Here is a 21568-nt window from a genome sequence, read left to right on the forward strand (position 1 = left end):
CTCGTATTTTATACTGAGAAAGGAGTGCTAAACTCATTTGAAATTCTCTAGGATGGGATACTTCCTCTATCCTCTTTTCTTAACCAAGAGAGCCTAGGAGGAGATTCTGACATCATTCATCAAGAACTAGAGTGGGAGGCTAAGTCAAACCATGAGCACAAATGGACAGGAACCACGTTTAAAAAAATGATTTCTCTGGGATTTGGCTTGAACTGTGATCTGGTAAAATCAGCCTGTTCAATTTTGACCCAGAGTGAAAATTAGCTCTGTAGTTCCATAACTCTGACTAATGACTGTGACTAATGGGTGCAGCCTAATTGGAAAGGTAATGAATCCCTGTTAAAGTTGTGATGTTTTTAACTAGCCTTTCTTCCATCAGCAGGGCTGCAAACCTTCTTCTTTAGGAAGGAATAGTACTGCTTTGTAACTTAGACAAGTTTTAGCTTCACAGTCTTTCTATCAGAAAGGAAAAAGAACAAAACAAACAACAACAACAACAAAAAACAGCTTGGATTTGTCCTAAAAAAATTAAAATAAAAGTAGCACAGTGTCTGATGAGGTACTTCAGAAAACAGCAGCATTACCAAGAGCTCTTGGATTTATTTTTTTTTAGTACCTACTTCTGTAGTATATTAGAACACAAAAGCAGGAATGAGACAAGGTGGGGCTGAAAGATGAGAAAGGAACAATGGGGAACTGCAGGGATGGAGGGAGGGCGGATAAATGGAACAGCGTGGAGACGAGGAAAACAAGAGCCAGGAGGGGGCAGAGGCATTGGAGTGATCCAAGGGGATCAGAAGAGCAAGAAGAAACTTTAGCCTCTCTGATCTATAAGACTGTCTGTATTTTGCATTTGCTGTTAAATATAGATGGCAGCACGCATTCTACAAGACAGAGAAACATAAAGGAGGCCAGAAGAAACAAATGCTGTGAATACGTCTTTGGGTTACTCTAAAAAGCATAAAAGACTTTCAAGTTACTGGTCTTTTGATATATTATGATGCTTCCACGATCGGGTGGTGTCTGTGCAGCTCTACATTTCAGATTTATGAATCTGTGCAGTAAACATGATTTCAATTATCTTTGACAAATGTTTTGATTTTATTCACGGGGAAGCCTGCTTCCATATGGAAAGCAGTGTTTGTCCCGCTGTCCTAGTTAGTCTGACCCACTTACCTGGTCCATGCCCCCGTGGCTGCATTTGTGTCCTGTCCCCTTTGTTCTTGTTCACTGGGAAAAGCTGCCTTGCACCACATCAGAGCTGGCTGCATTTGCTTGTCAGACAGAACATTTCCCGGGTAGAAATTGCTTGTGTGGTATAGGATCTTTAGTTTAGATGCTAATTAAATGTAATGTACTAGTGCTACTTTTATTCCTATTAATGTGAGGATTTCTGCCCAGCTCCAATTAATGTTAATGTGAGGAAAAGGGAGAAAGTGGCATTTTTGACAAGCTAAAGAAAATTCTGTTCAAATGTCTTTGTGTTTCCTCTGCTCATTATGTGTTGATATAAATGTAAATATCTATGAGAAATGTGGAAAGGAAAATGTAAGGCAATACACACTTATTTTTGGCTGCGAATAGCAGTACTTATGAGTCAATTTTGGCTTTATAGCCAAAAAGACTTGGCAACTGTGGTACTCACAGCGTTTGCACATACTTTTATACATTTGCTGTTAGGGGCTGATCCTGCAGAATCCTGTAGTCTCAATTTGTGGTGAAGTAAATCTAATGTAAGACTGAACGGAAGGCAATAAACTCACAAAAAGCATGACCTGTTGCTTTCCAGCTTTCTCACGCATGCAGACATTTGATTCTGGTACAAGTCTGCTTCTCTTCTCGGCATTCTCTTTTCTTCAGTCAGTTATATAAATTGCAGTTCTAAATTAGGAAAAAAAATCTGAATTTCTGTTGAATTTCCTCATTTTCTAATAATTGCTTTTTTTAATTTGATTTTCAGATAGATACTTCTGGGCTGTCAGAGGAAGGAAGCTCAGTTATTTCAGAGCATGCACCATCAGTGACTGTGAGTAGACTGTGTGTTCTCATAATTTTCCAAAAAGGTTGGTCTTGAGAGCTAATGTTCCTAAAAAGTTAAAGAATGACTGAATCATATGCAACTAATGGAAATCCAGCCTCTTTGTCTTTGCAAGTACAGTACGGTTGGGGTTGTGTGCCTACAGAGATGTGACTTGGAGAGCATGGCCAAGTTCCACCCAGGGAGGGCTTACTCAGCACTTCTCCTTGGCACTGGAAGGTATCTCATTTGCTTTTGGGCATAAAGATTCTGGTGAACAGCTTGGTCAAGAACTGTGTACACTTTTGTTTGTAAGTTAGCAGCAGTCCCACAGTGTATACAGTAATATCTTATAAACATCACTTTGTGTAGTACACTGTGTACAGATCTACAGTGCTTCTTACTCTGATTCAAAGTACTTAGCTCCGTGAGAGTTTCTTCTCTGCTAGCTCTTGATAAAGGTCAAATTAATTGAAAAAATGAAATGCTTTCTCTTGAGTATTACAAGGTGAATGTAATTCACAGTGGGCATATGTTTTCAGTTTGAAAATTGTCTTCTGATTTTGTTTTTCTCTAAAAGAAAACTCAGCCAACTGCCATATAACCCCAAGGGGTGAATATTCATCAGCTTTAAAATACAAATTGCTATTTTCCTGTATCACTGGCAAAATATTCCTTCCTCCCACCTCTGTTCCCAGTAAACATTCTGGGTGGCAGTATAAATAAAATATGAATTATTTTTGATTTTGAAATGGTGTTCTACCCTAGCAGAGTGGAGTTTACTCAGTCTTTCCCTCTGTGTTGTTAAACAAGTTGCATCCTGTTCATGGACTCACGCAGTACCATGGTGAGAATGGAATGGTGAAGCTCCAAACAAGTGGTCTGTCCGAAATCAAAGTACCTAAATGGTGAGGGTGGTAATAGAAGCAGAAGGGTTTTTGTTAAAGCAGAAACGGGCAAAGAAAGGAAGAGTAGGGTGCAAAGCCAAGAGAAAAAAAAGTCACAACTTTCCCATTGCAAACTTGAGAAAGTTTCTGTGTCCCTCAGTTTCAGTTCTGAGTTGTATAGCAATAGTACTGGAATTTCTCAGTCTTACTGCAACACATGCATGAACAACGGGGTTTGTAGATGGTATCTATATCTAGAAAAGCATTTAAAAAAAAAAAACAAAAAACATAGTAAACATTGTCAGTGCAAATAACCAGTGTATCAAGTGAAGAAGGGACTCCATACATTCGTTATCACTGTGGAATTCTTTCCAGCAGACATTGCTATTGGTCTAGTTCATCAGTGGTCAATCATCTTTCAGAAGACAAGAAAACAAACAAACAAAAAAAACCTAACTCCTCAACACCATGATAATCCTCACCTCAGAAAGCATTATTTCTTGTTGAAATGTCATGAAGTGGTCATCAGGCTCTAGCAGTACTGTTATCTCTGGAAAAACCTTATTTTTCTCCACTGCTAATTAATTCAAATTTTGAGTAAGGATTCAAATACCTTGATGCAAAGTAAAAAATAATATCATGTGTAGAGTGATACTGAGTGGCTGTTAAAGTCTTCTTGAAAGCTGAAATGGCAGCAGTTGTTGCATAATGTAGAGTATTGCTGAAGTAAGGCTAGGAAGGAACCCAAGGAGCTTGGAGTTTTGAGATGTCACTAACAACCCTTACAGATGAAGAAATGTTTTTGTGGGCATTGTGTGTGCAAAGTAGGTATTTTTGCTCTGTGACTGAGAAGTTTGCAAATGGGATCTGAAATTCTGGAAAGCCTGAGAATGATTCCCTTTGTGAACACATTTACTGTCTTTTATCTGCAGCAAGTAAGTTGGCCAGCCACAGAAATTCAGATTATTCAGAGCATCTTACGATTGTTTTGTTTCTCTCCTAGTCCTTCCCTTTGATTTTAATGTTACTGAAAGTGGGAGTAGAGAAGGGAAGCTATAAAAATGTTGTGTCCTTGACTTTACCAGTGAAAGGTGAAATTTAACCAGTTGATACTGAAAGCCTGGCCAAAAATAGGTGGGTGATGTTTAGATTGGTCTTTAAATGGTAGTTAGTACATTAAACCCAGGTGTTGCAGTTTAAATATAGCATCAAGTACTTAAAAAAAAAAAAAAAAAAAAAAAAGTGTATATATATAAAAAGTATATATATATATATAGCTGATCAGGCTTTTTGTTCACGTCACTTTTAGAACTGTGAAAAGCCTAAACAGATTAGAAAGCAGGCATGCATGTTTGGTTTTTTTTGTAGGCAAATTAAAGATATAGGAGGTTGAAAGGCAGTTGGACCTCAGTATCGTGCTCAGACATCTCAGAAGCAGTCTATCAATATTATTTGATGCATATGTAAAATGATATATGCTTTTATCTACACCCCAGTCGATCCTACTGCCTCAGCATTTGCAGAGCTAGCATACTGTGCCACCAGTGACATGTTGGCTTTTTTTTGACATGTTGGCTTTTTTTCTGTATGGCCAAAATGTTGCGATTAGTAATATTTTAATTATTGCAGATAGAGTCAAATGTTGGAGAAAAGAAACAAAACACACCGAGAGCTGTGTGCAGAGCCTTCACAAAGGACCTGTGAAATACCTCAACCTCACTTGCTCACGAGATGTGCAAAGTCTTTTAAAGTCAGCATGGAGAACTCAGCAGTTTCAGCATTACTGGTTTGTGAATATTACTACCTGAAATGATAGTATTCAAGCAGAAGGCTGGATTTGTGATTGCTTCTCTGACAAATACTAAATTCTCTGTGACCGACTTTGATGTTTAGCTCATGCTGTCAGAATTAAATGTATAACTAATAAGGAAAAGGAAAGCAACCAACTTTATTCAGATAGATTTGGATCTCTTAAATGGCTGGCCCACTAAGTGGAAAATACTATTCAGTGTTTAACATAGAGAAATGTGAAATAATCGATGTGTAGGCAATGAACCGAAGTGAAGAGTGTATATACAGTGGAACTGCTATGCAGTATAATGACAAGGAAAGGATTTAAAGGTTGTTATAAACAAATCCATGAAGATATTAGCGTGGTCTGTGTGCAGGAAAAAAAGCCAACGTGAAATGGAGCTGCACAAATGAGCAGAATACAAATGACAACAAGGAATATTAATATGGGACTCTTTTATTGCTTTATTTTAAAAGTACTGTGAGTTCCATTTTTGAAGTTGAGTACTGCAGTTATAAACCTGCTTTGTGTCTGAACAGTCATATTGGCATTCGGATTTCTAAATTGAAATTCTCATTTTTAAACCCTGGTGCACAATATTTGCTCCCGTAATTTCTATTAACTGTCTGTCTTTTAAAGAGCTTCTTCAGTGTACACATCGCAGTAATTGTTTGTACAAAAGACCAATTACATATTTAGCTGGCTTCTTGAAGGTACATTTACATTAAGTGGACCCACACAACTGGAATGATTGTTTATACAAGTAATGGTTGCACGCACTTATGGAAATCTAGGACTTCTTTCTAAAGCCTGCTAGAGTACTTTGCCATGGGTTTAGCGTACAATGTGTGAAAGGTTTTGATGTTCTTGTGGTTTATTTCAAAACGTGGTGCCTGAAGTAGCTAATTGTGGGTGAATGTTTGCATCATGCTTGCAGAATTAACTCGCAGAAGCTTGACGGGTACTTGAAAATATTGATTAATGCTTTAGGTCAAACTTTTTTTACCATCAAATAAAACGTGGTAATTTCCTAAGCACAGTTTTGAGTGACTGGAAAGTAATAGTGGATGTTCATGATAAAAATTAGTGGACACAGTGTGTGTGTTTCTTAAGATGTGTCAAATGGTGCTTTTTTTTTTCTGATTGCCACAACATCCTCAGATGCCCCTGGTTTGTGTATGAGGTCCCTTTGCTTAGTGCTTCCTGTGCAGCATCTTAAAAGAGAAAAAGCTGCACTATTTAAACCTGGCAGAGCTGTACAGTACATTAGGTCAGGTATCTGCGTTAAATTTGAGTATGCCCTAGGGGATAGTTGAAGAACTGCATCATTTTAATAGCTGTTGGATTTTTTTTATTTTTTTTTTTTCCTCTGTGGATAAAATTCAAGCTTTTATTAGTAGGGAGCCTGTTCTTTTCGTTTTCTTCTGTGTATAGACATGTTGGTTTTGATACAAAGGTCTAAAAATTACCATTTTTGTTTTCTTAGACTATTTCTGATCATGGCTAAAGTCACGTTACAGGGTGCTAGGATTATTAGATCTGCACCTAATTACGTCAAATTTGTTACTGTGTATTGATCATCTAAATGATACTGTGGACTCATTTTTATCAAACTCCTGAAGTAACACTGAGATAATCTTCTTTGTATGAAAATACTGCTAGCTAATCTAAATTGAACCTAACAACCTATATAAGATGGTATGGAAAAGCCTAAACAGACAGGTCTCGCTCTGCTCCCAGTATATACAGCTGTGGATGTGTGATACGCTGTGGGCTGAAGAAAGTGGAGGAACCACAAGAAATGCCTGTGCTACCTCGTAGTTTTGCTTATGGCAGGAGTCCTAGGGCTCCCAATATAAAACGTGGGTTTTCCTTCCATTATTTATTTTTATTTTTCTAAGGATCCCTGCAGTTCTTTGTGAATTGTTCTGAAGGTTAACTACAGAAGTCTGTTAAGTAATGTGTGTGACTGTAGTTTGAAACGTTCTTGTTATACACGCTTGTTGAAACAACTCTCCTTTTGTGTGTGTGTGTGTGTGCATTTGTGTGCTTATAGAATGAATAAATCAGGCTTTAGCCTTCCCTTTACAGGTTGTGCTTCCAAGTCTATGCTTTATCATCTTTCTTTGTGAACTGTGGTTATTAGAACTGGGCTCAGCATGCAAGTGCTGAGGCCTCATAGCAAATTTTGTGAGCCAAGCACTGAATAATTTGCCATGCTGTTAGCACATGTGTCTTTGAGCCTATTCTGTATACCTGCAAGCACCTACTGACATTACCCAGTGATTGTAATGGCCTGGATAAGCAGCCTTTGCCTCTCATCCCCTCCAAGAGAAGAAAGATGATCTGATTCAAGGGATTAGATATGTGGTAATTTCACAAGAAAACGTGCATAACCCTATAGTTTTTGTTCTACTTTTTTGATTAAAATCAGAGTTTATCTTACAATTTTTTAAAAGATCTTCAACTTTAAATATATTTATTCTGAACTATATCTGTTACATAAAATATACTTTTAATTTTTCCATTATGAAAACTGTAGCTGGCTTTGATGTTCAGAATCTCAAAGGATTTTTAGGCTTGATCATCTGCCGAGCTCTGCATTAACGTGTCTAATCAGGAAATCTGCAGAAACCTTAATGATGCGTTCAGATATTATCCTCTTAGAAACTGAAATTTAAGAAAGACTTCTTGCCAGAGTGAATCGTACAACTTGTATGTGATTTCTAAATTTCTTTAGCTCATGTGGTTTGAATTTTGAATCTTTAATGTATTTATTTATTTATTTTTTAATTACCTTTGGAAACCTGAACTCATTATTCTTTCTTCCATCGTACGATGTGGAGTGAGCATAGCGGTTTAGAGATCAAATCTTTTGAACCTTTCCTATGGAGCTTGAAAGTAAAACCTCAGTCACACCATGCAGAAGTTTATAGTACTGTATAGAAAGCGAAGTGTTATTTGGTGTCAGTAAGCATGGCTAAAGCAAGAGCTTGGGCAGATCTGTGAGGGATGGCAAGAAACAGCAATTTCTGTGGGTTAGATGGGGGGAGGCTGCAGGCTGGGCCTGTCCTGGGACAATGCAAAGCTACTCTACTTCTAACATATACTTTTATTGTTGTTTTGATTTGGATTGTTCATCTAGCACATCCTGCTTTAGTGACATGCAATATTGTGTGTAGGAAATGTGCACTTTTTGCTTCCCAAACAGCAGGAGTTGGATCTTAAAAGTGTAGAATAAGAAGCTAAAGTAGGAGAAATTATGGTGAAATATAGGAAAATAAATGTTGACGTTTGAGCATAGTTGTGAAATGGGATGTGAAAAACACCGTAAGGAAGCATGGAAAAATGTATGTGGGTCTCCCAAATGATGATGCAAATGTTATATTTAATGAGGAAGATGATTAAGAGCTAGTGAAATGAAGCAGGACAGACTGAGAGGAATAGGTAAGACGGATAAAGTTCTGCTGCAATGGAAACCACTGCAGAGATCAGCAAAAGTGGAGTGTGCTGCTCTGTCAAGCAGAAAAAAAACTGATCTGGGTTTCATAACTATAATGGGCAAGGAGCTAAACAGGCCGTGTTATTTCTCTGCAATGAAATTGTGCTAATTGGGTCGTAGGTAGGCTTGGTTAATTCCTAATGGGTGAGATTCTGGGTAGCAAATCTTTCATTTGCTTTTGGGAGCATCAACCCAAAATGCTTCTGGCTGACTGATGATTTCTGCATGTTGAACTTATGGTGGTTAAATCTGTATGTACTTAGTATATGATAAAGGAGGGCAGTTTCTGTACAACGAAGTGTCTATTCTCTTGTGGATAGGTAAAATAGATCAAGTCTCACATTTGAAGATTTAGTTCTCCTTTGAAAACCAAAATTCACTGACTATAGTTTTAGTTAGAAAATGTATTTTTTCATGTTTTTAATATCTAAAACTTCTATCTATTTATGTTAAATATAGTATATACTTGCTTTATTAGCTTTCACACAAGAAATAAGATGAAGAATTGTAAATCACCCTGCCAGCAATATATTGAAAGAACCTAGATTCTAAGAAGTTCATTGCAATCTGAGCTTTTGCTCTCTTACATGCTGAGATAATTCACACATGTCTTTAAGATTACTTAGATTTGGAAGATCAACATTGTAAAGTCCAATTAACACCAAATGTTATCAAAAACATTTTGCAAATTGCAATTTGCTTTTGCAAATAGCAAGGAAGAAGGTCAGCATTTGGCTTCTTATTTGCAACTCTAACTCAGTGACAAAAAAGTGTTGGTATTGTGCTTTGCAGAAACTTGCTGAAAGCATATAGGAATGTGTAAGTATGTGGGGTTTGGGCAGAGCTCCACTGATTTGTGGTGATCACAGACTTTTCATTCATTTTAACTTTTTATTCTGGCTTTCATTCTTCATCAGAGAAAGTATATCACAGAATGGCCAGGGTTGGAAAAGACCTCAAGGATCATGAATCTCCAAACCCCCTGCCTCATGTGGGGCCACCAACCTCCCCATTTAATCTTAGATTAGGCTGCCCAGGGGCCCATCCAATCTGGCCTTGAATACCTCTGGGGATGGGGCATCCACAACCTCTCTGGGCTATAGAATCTATAGAATTAGATAACATTCTGATTCTGCCACCAGTACATTTTTAGTGCTCTTGAAATTGTTTTTCAACCAGTTAGAGTGAGTTGCATGCCTGACAGGTCTTGTTACTATTTATAAGATATCCTTTTCTTTATTTAGCTCTAATGGAGTGACTTAAAAGATGTTTAGATCGTTTTAGTTTAGTGAGGAATTGGGGGAATTTTTCTCTTCCAAAGACTTTTCATGTTGCTACCTGTTTTGTTTTGGTTTTTTTTTAGTTGTTGTTGTTGTTGTTGTTTGTTTGTTTGTTTTTAATTCTGATTGGAACTATGTCTAGGCATTCCTGAAAACTCCAGGTTGTTCTGAATCCACAGGACCTACCTTGGCTTGTTTTTCAAGAGTGTTCTAGCCTTTTACCTTAAGGTACTTTTATGCTAAAAACTAATACCTAAATAGCCCTAATGTGTTGAATGACACAATTTCAAACACTGATTTTTCCACATCAGCTACAGTTCATAACGATTTTCCCATGTGTCAATCTCAAGAGGTTATTTTTAGATGCTTGTTAGAGAATGAGGGGAGATTGTTTCAAAATGCCGTCAGATGCTTACCACAAAATTAGTCCACTTTGCACATTTTAGTGGGATAGGATGCTCTGCTCCCAAAAGGGTTGTGTACCATGATGGGAGTGCAGAGGATCCTGCGCTCAAAATGGTGGAGAAGATTTCTCTGTGATGTAGGATCTCACCTTGCAATGGCTTTATTGAATGAGCACTACTAGAGGACTGAGGGAATGCACAGAGTGAATGCACTCCTCTTATTTGTGGAAAACATCTTAAACGCACAAAGAAAAGCCTTAGATCTTGGGTAATGAGTATCTTAATTTTCTGCCTCTCTTTTTCTCTGTGATTCTCAAATCTCTCTTTTTTAATATATTCTAAAACAACTTTCATATAGAATTGACAGAAGTTGTGTAGACTTATATGTTGAATGGTAATGAACTGAAAGTGTGCAAATAGAGCTATAGGAAATTATAACGACTTCTATGTTATGGATTTATTTATTTATTTATTGTTTTGTCTTCCTCTTTGCTTTTCCCTGTGTTGTCTTTCTGTCCTAGACTACATACATCTGGAAGTAAAGCTATTCTCAAATGCCAGCTAGTGGTTCTCGCATGCAAAAAATAAGGGTGTCACTTAACGATGCTTTCATACAGTATTTACTGATAACCATGTTCATTAAATAGGTAATTAATTGTTGTGTGTAGTGTGTTCTATTCAGAGTTATTTAATAAAGCTTGAAAGTGGTAAGTGTCATCCAAAAGAGTTGATGCTAAGTATCTTGCAGGATCTACCCTCAGGAAATGACAGAAAAAAGGTACATGGAGTTCTTTGAATATTCAGCAGTTTTTTCTGCCTTCCTTTCCGCATCATAGGACTTTTCATAACTCCAGAAACCAGACACCTTTCAAGTGAAAATGAGCAGCAACAGTCCTACTGAATTTCCTCAGGGGCATCTCTTAGTTTTGAGTATGAGTGCTCTGACTGGGATACATGTTCTGTTTTTCACTCATTCTCAATCTTATTGCTGTTGTCTGTCCCATTTCAGCTATGTGCATAAAGTAAACAACATGACTTTCAGTGTGTTTCAGAGCTGTTTATCAGTAACAGCCACATTATAATTCTCCTTCAAAAAGAAATGGCTGTAGTTGCTTAATTGTACTCTTGCAAGAGTTGTAGTCATGATCCATTTAAACGTATGCCATTAAGTATTTTAAATTTATTTGTTGGAGCTGTGCCCAAGGTCATGCTGTCAGGAGCCAAAAGCAAACCCCACGAGGAAAAAAAAGTCAAAGATCATTTTGGTGTGTGCCAGATAACTGGATGTGTTATAAATGACAACTAGCTTGTATCCAAATCACACAGACCAAAGGCAAGGCAAACATGTGCTGGGAGCTCAGGGAATTCAATGTCACCATCTAGGACATGATAAAGTAACTTCCTGCACTCATACATCTTAAGTAAACAACTGCATTATGTCTTTTTTCACTTTGCCTTTCGGTTCAACTTAGACTTCAAATATGCATGAGGGAAATCTGGTTTGCTTGTCCTAAAATGTCCCTGGGGCATTCAGAAACCATACCCAGCAACATCTGAATTTGAGCATGCCCTACAGTGCTGGATTGTTCCCTGGCAGGAGCACAGGGCTGCCTTTCCCTGGGTACCAAGGTCTGCACCAAGCTGTAACAGTGGCAAGGGAGCGTTATGCCCCAGGACAGTGAAGTTCCTTTCTCCCATGTAACAGTAAAAAATAATAAGGCTATATTCTATTCACTCTTAGGGCTACTTGTGTTAAATCCCCTCTCTACAATGAGCAGAAAGGTGGGGATATGAATGCCTGCCCTTGTGTTATCTGGAATCAACAGATATTACATCCAGCTGCATTCAATGGAAGTCAAAGGCAGCCTGAAAGCCTTTGCTTAATTACTGCCATCTGGCTTGCATGTGGTCAGCCCCACATTCCTGTTGAATTCTCTGCATCTGAAGTTCTTGGGCCTAAAATAACATTCCTTATCTCCCCTCTCATATCCAAAACTCATTTTTCTGTAAACCACCCCCCAGCCCAACTCCCCAGTGACTGATGGGGGTGATGTGCCAAAGCATTTCACCCCCACCCTGGCTTTTTTGCAGAGCTGCTGCTGAAGGATGTAGAAATAGTGCCATGCTGGGAAAGATAATTCAGCCTTGTGTCATGGGTGTGTGGCAATTGAAAACAACCTAATTGAGGAATGTGGAACCACTTGGGGGTAATGTCTCCTGATACTAGAATAAAAATGTGGTGATAAAATTGCACTTCATAAAGAAGAATAATATTAATAATTTTAAAGACTTCTACATCCCCTTTAAACTTAAATGAGCCCTTCATTGCTCTCCTGAAAAGCACAAGAGAGCAAGGAGCTCGCTCACTCTCAATAAACTCAGTGGTTAAAGGAGAGAGAATTTAATCATGGATCTTTCAGTGCCTATCAGATCTTCAGTGAAAATAAGGAGGAAAACAATTTCTTACAAATTTATTCACTTCTATTATCAAGATTACAAATAGCTTTCAAAATATCACCTCTGTCTGCTGAAAATCTCTTTATTCTCAGTTGTAAAAGTACAGCGGAAGGGAATCTGCTCTGTGCTGCCAATTCAGTGTGTTTGGTGAAGCCCAGCTGCTCACCCGTTGCTCTGAGGCCGGGTAGTTACTGGTTGTCTGCCTTTAAGTATCTGCTTATAGAAACAGCTCTGATCTACATCAAAGGGCAGAGCCTTGGTATGCGATCATAAATAAATAAATCAGCCCTAATAAGTGCTGGTGGTGACTTGCTGGCATCTCCTTTTCTTACCCTAAACTAGTTTATGCAGAGCCATAGCTGTGGAGCTGATCAATAGCTGTCCTGAAGACTGTAGTTGGGATCAGCAAAGACTGGATCAATCTCACTTTTATTTTCCTATCAGTTTAGAAACCCAAGATTTTCTTCTTCCTCCCTTCTTTTGCAAAGCTCATCATTTTGTGAAATGATATCAATGTTTTATTGTCATGGAGGACAGGTTTTTTTTCTTCTGAAACTTGGGTTTGATAGTAATTTTCCCCAGTTTAAATAGCAGATCACCTGGCATTTGGATTGGCATGGGACTTTTGCTCTATGCTGTCAGAAATTCTATCCTGACAGTATAGATAATGGTTCAAACCTTGTATTAGCTTAATTTAAGCCACAGTTTCACTTTCTGTTTTTATATTCTGCTTTTTCAAACCAAATACTAGAACAGAAGTAGCAACTTGTCTGCTGTAGCTGTGTGGTGAATCTCAGTGAATATTTATGACGTGCAGTCACAGTAATTAAAAAAATATATTCCTTTTATTTCCTAAATCCTTTCAGTTCTCTAAGTACTGCATCCAGTAAGTTTGGTATTGTGAACTTCAATTTAAAATTAGAGAGCAAATTTTGGTACAAATTTGGTAAAAACCATGGAGGCAAGGAAAATCAGTAGCGAGACAAGAATTACTACTTCTCATGGCTCAGTCATGAACGTAGGTTTCATTCCAGTAGAAAATAAGTGTGCAGACATTAAACTGGCCTGGCATCTCCCTTAGTACTCTGAAAAATAAGAGAATTCCTTAAAATAAATGCCTCTAGCTCTTCATTGCTTGTATCAGTGATCTAACAAAGAGAGCTGTAGCTTGAACTTTAAAAAGAAATCATAATAAAGGAAATTTAACATAATGTCAGTTTCCAGTGTTCTGTATGACATGTCATCCGAGCAGAAAGATTGGTTTCTCAGATGTCTGGATGTTGGTAATGTCTTTAATCAAGACATCCTTCCAACTCATAATTCAACACCATGGAGTGAAATACAGTAGGTAATTGAAACTGATTGATAAAATATGGATTTCCTCCTCTTAGAAGAAAGTTCAGCATACTTAAGGGGAAAAAACCCAGACCATTAGTGGTTCAAATGAAAAATATGCTGGCATATTTCTTCCAGGAAAAAATAAATAAAGATAAAAGCTACAGGAAAGAGTAGGTGACAATAATTAGTTTGTTGTTTTAAATTAGGAGGTCTCTTGGGCCAGATGTTAGTTGTCAGGGAGTGATGCCCCCTCCTGAGAAATGTAATGAAACTAAGATAGCCAGGGGCCTTGGAGAAAAAAAAAGCTTTCTGTTTGGAGATGTCATTTTATTACAATGCTCTTGCCTTTTGCCTGAAGCATCTTGTGACTGGGGATGGAAGGGAAAAGGGAGAGAAAGACAGCACACAGGGATTGATAGAAAGGATGTAGGCAAAATTTGTATTCAATCATAGTCTGGTCAGCAGAGCATGCATGCTTCTAATTAGCATAAGGAGGAAGGCAAGAAACCTGTCTCCGCCACCAGAGACAGAGCAGACAGCGCAATGCAGGGCTGTCCGGAAGAGCTGCCACGAATGTCTGCAGCTCATTGCAATGCAGGTGACAGAATTTAGAGAAAGATATCAGCAGAATGATCCTTATTTTCTCTGCCATTCACTGTCTGCTCTTATTAAGCAAACAAAGAATGCAGGGTGCTTTCTGGGTGCTGGAGCACTAAGTGTGCAACCGCGGCCCTGCAAATTGCTCTCTGCTGGCTGGCAGCTGTGACCAGCAGGTCTAGGAATGGGGGTCTAGGGGGACTTGGGTTGGGTGGTGCTGGGTCTAGGTGATGGCAGCTGGGGACGCAGTGCGTGGGAGACCAAGAAGGAAGCAAACTGCACTCTGCTGTGCCCTCCACCAGTGCCTTATTTTAATTACAGAATCACAAAATACTTTGAGTTGGAAGAGATTCTAAAAGGTCATCTAGTCCCCTGTAATGAACAGAGACACCTACAGCTCCATCAGGTGCTCAGAGCCCAGTCCACTTTGAATGTCTCCGAAGATGAGGCTTCCATCACTCTCTGGGCAACCTGTGCCTCACACCCTTATTGTTAAAAACTTCCTTGTATCCAGTCTAAATCTCCTCTCTTTTAGTTTGAAACTGTTTCTGCTTGTCTTATCACAGTATACCCTGCTCAGAGTCTGTCCCCTTCCTTCTCGTAGCCCCCCTGTGAACACTGAAGTGCTGCTGTCAGGTCTCCCTGAAGCCTTCTCTTCATGCTGAACAGCCTGTTCCAGGTTTCTCAGCCTGTCCTCATAGCAGAGGTCTTCCATCTCTTGCATCACCTTCTTGGCCCTAAATGCAGCCTCACGTTCATTATGTTCTGCACAGTTCAGATCACTTTTCAACCTCAATCCAGGTCAGTGATTACAAGCAGTACTAAGAAGTTGCTTCAAAGAGGTAGATGAGTTCACTCGTTGCTGCTTAGCTCCTGGAGCATGCACAAGCATAACCAAAATAGCCTCGATAAAACCATTTCAATTGCGGTAGATCAAAGCTTTAATTTTTGTCACCAGCCACACTTACACCATTTACATTTCGTTTTTATTCATGTCTGTGCATTTTATTTCTGCAGTAGAATAAGGACAAATATTAACCTGATTTCATATGAGGAATAATGCATTTCCTAGCATTTGCATGTAGTTGTGCTAACCTATTAAAAAAATTTTATGCCTCATGAGCTACAAATGTAAAGGAATGTGATGGATATAGAAATAAATATAGATGTTTTTCTAAAATTCTGTCATTCAAAATTATTTTCCCCAGACTTAAATATTTCAGAGCCAATTAACTTTGAAACAGCATTTGCACTTACTTTATCTCAGTGGGGTGAAAGACTGAATTGTTTTGATTTATTCTTGTTTATAGAATGATTGAAAAATAAATCTTTTTAAAAATGACTCATTTAAGGTGCCCACATGATGCATATTTTAGTATTTGCTCTAAAAGGTGCCAGCAGCACTCTGCATTTTAACGACTGCTAACAGGCTTAATAGAGCACAGTTTACGTTCGCAACTTCCCAGCATGAGAACTGCATTGTATCAGATGATGCAGCAGCTTACTTTTAATCAAATAACAATTTAAAAGACATAAAGATGCACCTCCATCTCATTTCCTAGTTAGAATTTTAGCGCACAGGAGTTAAAGAAGGACTGTTAGAGCAGATTATGGCACTTGTAATCTCTCAACTGGCTTCTGGTGGTGGTAGGAGATTGTTTCATAAACCCACCTGCTGTCCAAAAGTCACAGGATTTTTTCATTAATTATATAAGATTACTTCAAATTTACCCAATGGTATTTTGGGACTCCATCCTGGCTAACCTAAGGTACGCAGGAGATACTCAGTGCTTTGCAGGTTTAATTTTTGGGTCTGCACATTTCAAAGAGTCAGAGAAGTTGATTAACTATTGCTACTCCTCCTTAGTTGAAGTAATATAAATACCAGGAGTCAGAGTGTACTTTCTGGGTATATTCCGTGTAGTCAAACCTTCACACTTACAGATCATTGTGAGTCTTTGTGATGATCATGGTAACAGCTTTAATCTCTCAAACTAGTAGGTCATTGAATAAACCAAACTTGCTTTTCTCATTTTGTGCAGGTGAGCTTATGGACTTTGTTGTTGTTGATTTTTTTTTAAATGAAGTCTATTTAGATATTTTTTATGGAGATAGTGTTAAATTATGAGTAATATTATAGGCAGTCCTAACATGATTTGAGGAACTCGTGTGTCACGGCAGAAACTGATTTGAAACTCCTAGGACTCCTTGAAAATTCAGACCATTTTGAAGGTGCATGCACAGAAAATAAAGTTACAGAATTCCTTTCAGCTGAAAGTTTTCAAGCCAGATACAGTTCCTTTCTGCAGATTGAAAAGCACAGATACAAATGAGGACGAGGTATTTTAAGCACTGCCAAATACTTTTTGTCCCTCTGTGCCTTACAGGTTTGAGCAGGAGGCACAGACTCAGGAAGTCCATTATACTCTTCTAATAGTAAGAGCAGATTCATTGCCGTTATGTCAGCACTGCAGCAAAACATCTCTAAAGGCAGTAAAGCCACAAACATTTTTTTGCCATTTAATTTACATGATGGAATGAAGAGTTTCTTCAGATGTTCCACATCTTTTGGTACTGGTTCTGGTGGTGTCTGGCACCTTTGATCTGCTCAGGTACTGTGATAAGATGGGGACACTCCTCCAGATAAATGAGCTATCTTGTTTTCCTCTTTCTCAATAGGAAATGTGTTAATTCCCCTGAAGACTGCAGTGTTGGAAAACAACAGCTAATAGGAGCTGTGTGAATATTCCCTTCTGTAACAGTGGGACTTTCCTGCTTAGCCTTTCTGTCACTTACTTCATAAATATACAAAAGTCTATTAGGATTTTTGCATTTCTTGTACAGAGATGTCTCATTTCAGGCATTCCTCTATCCGTTCTGTAACATTTATCCCCCTTTCCTTTTTCCCTCTTCCCTTTTCCCTCTTCCTTTTTCCTTTTTCTTTATTCATTTTTCCCTTTTCCCTTTTTCTTTTTCCTTTTTCTTTATTCATTTTTCCTTTTTCCCTTTTCCTCTTTTCTTTTTTTCTTTTTCTTTTTGAGAACAGCACTTTTCCCCTCTGTTTATTTCCAGAAGAAAATCCTGTCTCAATTTTCTGTTGTGATTTGACTTCATGCCCACACCACATCCGCCTCTTGTAGCGCTCGGTTTGCAGACTGCAGTCAGCCTTCTTTCTCATTTTGACTTCTGCTTTTCTCCTTTTATTTGCTCATTCTCAAAATGTGTCAGAGCAGAAGACAGATCGGAAGTTCTGTTTTACAGTTAAAAAGCAAAACACACCATAAAACGCGTGTTTATTCTCCCACCCCTCCTATCCCCCCCCCATTCTGTATTTCACAAAAGTGCACTCTGTGTGATGAAACTTCTACACTCTTTGAAGAGTTTGGGATTTTTTGTCATTTCTGTTGCCTGTGCCTGCTCACTAAACTGCAGTTGCTCTCTTCTCCCTCTCCTCTCCATCACAACGTACTCCAATCCAGACTCTCCTTGGCTGAAATCTCCCACCCCACCCACGCAGACAGTGATAGCCTCTGCAAATTCCTGAATGGCTTTCATGTGTGCTCTGCCTGGTCTTAGTTGTGTATACACATTATATTAAAAAGAGGAATGATGTTTATGTTTGAGGCAGTAGGATCAGCCTTTTCTAAAATCCTCAGCTATCTAAGCACTCTGAGTTATGGTGCTTTTAAATGCAGTGCCCTAAACAGACTGCTACATCAAGGCAGCTGAAAATGAGGGTCAGAGGTCTTCTGAAAGAGCCTGGATTTCTCATTCCCATTCCCATTATCTATTGGTGGGATTTAGTTCCTTAGTCCCTTTAAGAGCACGTCTCCTTCAGTGCTGCTTCTTTCTTTGCTGTTTCGTGTCCTTATTTTGGGGGTTTCTGCTTTTACTAGAAATGATAATTTTGTTGGATAAAGGAGAAGGACTGTTTGAAAATAGACAAACATCACACTAGGAGGGAGAACACCTTGCCTGCCAGTCCCTTGCATCGCTTTCGTAGAATCATTGAAGTTGGAACAGACCTCTGAAGGTTTGTGGCTGGCAGCACCTGTATAGGGGTAGAATTAAGGTTGGTATCTCGAGGAGCATCACAAACCCTGCCGCTCTTTGGGCCCACAGCTGATATTGTACTGACTGCTATGTAGCTTTCGGGAATTCTGTTGCTAAGTCAGCAATTAATAGAAATTGTATGAAAACAGTTAGGAGCCATCATGTTGTTTACAGATGTGGCCGCAGTGAGATGTAGCTCAGTGTAGCTGCAGGCTGTGCCCTGTGAAGTGAACTTAGCTGTGCCCAAACTGCAGGGATCTAAAGAGGCTGGAGCTGGCTCAGGGATGTTTCTTTGGGCAGCAGGATGGGGGCATCACCCTGTGCCTCAGAAACGACTGCAGCCACGGTCCTGTGCAGGTGCTGCAAGCTGTTCTGTGGGCTGCTCCTGGTGCTGAGGTGTGAGTTGCCGTTGGGCTGTCTGATTGAGAAAGGAAGAAAGGTTTGGAGCCCTGCAGGACACACACCCTACCTCACACCAGTGTGTTTGCCTTTGGTAAGTCTGTGCTTGAAAAATGTCTGTACGCGCTACCTATTTTGGTGTCTTTGAATTTCTTGTTGTATTTCTTTTCCAGAAATGAAAAAGTATTAACAAATCTTCTTTTGAACTTCCCAGAACTCTTTGCTCTATAGGCCTGGGTAGAGACTCGTTATTCCACATGGAACTTATCTCCAGATGTAGTCCATAATGCAGGAAATGTGCATCGCAGTGCACAGCATATTTTTTAAAGAGAAGTACCTTATTAAGTTGTTTCCTGAGGAGGGATGAGGTTAGGAATGTTTATAATTGTTTTTCTGAACTGGTGCCACGGAGTTTGGCTGCCACACTACATTCCATAGGAAACCCTGATCCCTCAGCACAGCGCTGCTTCTGGGGCCATGGTGGCTGTTCTCCATCCGTATTCACAGGGTTGAGCAGTAGGAGGGTATATCTCAGTACAGTGTTAAATAAAATCCTTACAAACAGACTGTGATGCTATGAAATATCTTCTTGCTGAAACAACATGCGACTAGATAGGAGGAAAAAAAAAACAGTCTCTAATCAATGTGAGCATGTATTCTGGAATGGAAGGAAGAAGGATGAAATGAAGGGTTGTTTTTTTTCTCTCTAATTCTGTGACTCAGATTGTCGTTCCCTTTTGTGGCAGAAGGGCAGACTAGGAGCTGCTTCAATAACCTGAAACATCACTAATTATCATGTGAGATCTTGTGAGAAGTGAAGTGTGGAAAAGCACTGCAGTTAAGGCGAGAGCTCACTCTTTCATATTTACTTGCTTTGCTGTTGAAATAATGTTCACTTTCAGATTGTGATGCCCAGTTTCTATTTAGTACAGACATTACAATTTCAGGAATGTCACTTTCCCTTACTCTTTTAACTAAAAGATTCTGAAGTTATTTGTTCTGAAACTGTGATGCAGTTTTTGTGGTTATCAGGAACCAAATACATCTCCCAGATTTGGAGTTACCAGGAAGGGCACAGTGAAGTCAAAGTCTGTAGTGGGGCACAGATGTTTGCAACTGGTCACATTTCCAGATGTTACATTGATGCTGTATAGTTGTATCATGAGACAGAGAGAAAAATATATTTTCACTTTTCCTGTGCCCTAAAAGGTCCAGCAGAGTGAATCACATGCTTACATCTCAGGGATAAGTGTTAAAGGCAGAGGTTAAAGGGCAGCTCATGCAAGTCACAGGGCATCAGGCTTTGCCCTTCAGCTCACACCTCTGTCCCACACAGTGTACTCTCTGTGCTTTGGAGCAGGCCTGGCAGCTGATGTCTGATAGCACAAGTTGTGTCCAAGTGCTGCCTTTGTCCAAATGGAAGACCTGCTGGGCTCAGGAGCTATGCTTAGGTATAAAGCAGTAAAGAGAATTCAGACAAAATGCAGAGAAAACATGAAACAGGATGTGCTTGGCTGAGAGCTGAGTAGCTGCTTTCTGTTTCTAGGACATCCATTCTGGAAATAAGAATTTTTTCCTAGTGGAGTTAAGTATGCAGAAATCAGGCTTGTTTTACACAACTCACTAGTATTTTCCACTTGTTTTACCACCTGGAGCAGACAACCATGAAGAGCATAGGAGCAGAGCTGTAATGTGCATTTCGATGTGGGCTTTTCCTATGACTTGTGATGAGCATCAGTGGAAATTTGATTTAAGATGGAATGAAGTGTATCGGGAAGGATCAAGATGATAGTCAGCAGCAAAATGTTCTGCATGTATTCGTTGGTCCGTTCACCATAAATCTCACCACCTCAAATCCTCACCAGACCCTCATGAATGTCACCTTAAGGGCAGCGATTGCAAGCAATCATTTTAGAAAGGGTGAGAAAAGAGTATTTAACAACAAGGAAGAATTGGTAAAGAAGCATTACACATCAGAGCTCTTCTGCACTAGAAATCATCTGTAATATTTATTTCCTAAGTATAAAGATTATCTCAGTGAAAACCATTTACTAGTTTGACAATTTCATTTTAGTGTTACTTGATCTACTTTTTAGACACTTGGGAAATCAGTGTAACATTTTACCTCTCCCCGTGCCGAAATGTGAGCTTTCAGATGAGTAATTTGCTCTGCATGCTTTCGAAGATGGGTTGTGCTTAGTGCTTGTTTAGAGTAGAATTTCATCATCACTCTGTGTCCAAATCCTCTTTACAGATGGTACTGGGGTAATGCAAAGGAGGTATCTCGTGAAAGTTCTCAGTAATCACCTGTGATGTCTTTTCTATATTTTCATATCAGTTAGACCTCTCCGTACCGAACGAATGTCTGTGATTTCATCTAAAAAGAAATAGAAAAGTGAAATTATAAAACTTGTTTTCCGAAACTCAGTATTCAGAAAGGCTATGTGATTGCTTATGACATGACAGATTTTCACCTAAGCAGAATCAAATATGTTCTTCTGTAGGGCAAAGTAGTGTCAGTAAAGACTTGCTCTGAAAGCACAAATAGCAGCTAAAAGCCTCTGCACCTGGAAAATACTTTCTTTTTGTAAACGTTCTCAAGGCTCATGACCTGATAAGTGATTAATTAAAGTCTCTAGAGAAAATTAAAAGAAAGGATATAAAGTTTTGCAGGTGTGCCTTGAAGGACTGTATAAAGATGCTTTTAATGGGATTTCTGTTTTTTGTTTGTTGGTTTGTATGTGTTTTTTTTTGTTGTTGTTGTTTTTCAGTGTTTTTTTTTCTTACAGATTTGTTTCCGTAGAGTCCCTATAGCAGCCTAACTTGCAGCATACAAAGAAGC

General features: G+C 39.0%; 1 protein-coding gene across 1 annotated transcript in view; it reads left to right on the top strand.

Moving 5' to 3' along the window:
• Positions 1-21568, top strand: part of CDH11 (cadherin 11) — a 231687-nt gene that overhangs the window by 73277 nt on the left and 136842 nt on the right. The window contains exon 2 of the mRNA XM_085234816.1: positions 1961-2026. The gene's annotated coding sequence lies outside the window, so the exon portion shown is untranslated. The remainder of the gene's footprint in view (positions 1-1960; positions 2027-21568) is intronic.

Source organism: Meleagris gallopavo, chromosome 13 (genome assembly GCF_905368555.1).
Source record: "Meleagris gallopavo chromosome 13, MGAL_WU_HG_1.1, whole genome shotgun sequence".
In the NCBI taxonomy this organism is placed as follows: Eukaryota; Metazoa; Chordata; class Aves; order Galliformes; family Phasianidae; genus Meleagris; species Meleagris gallopavo.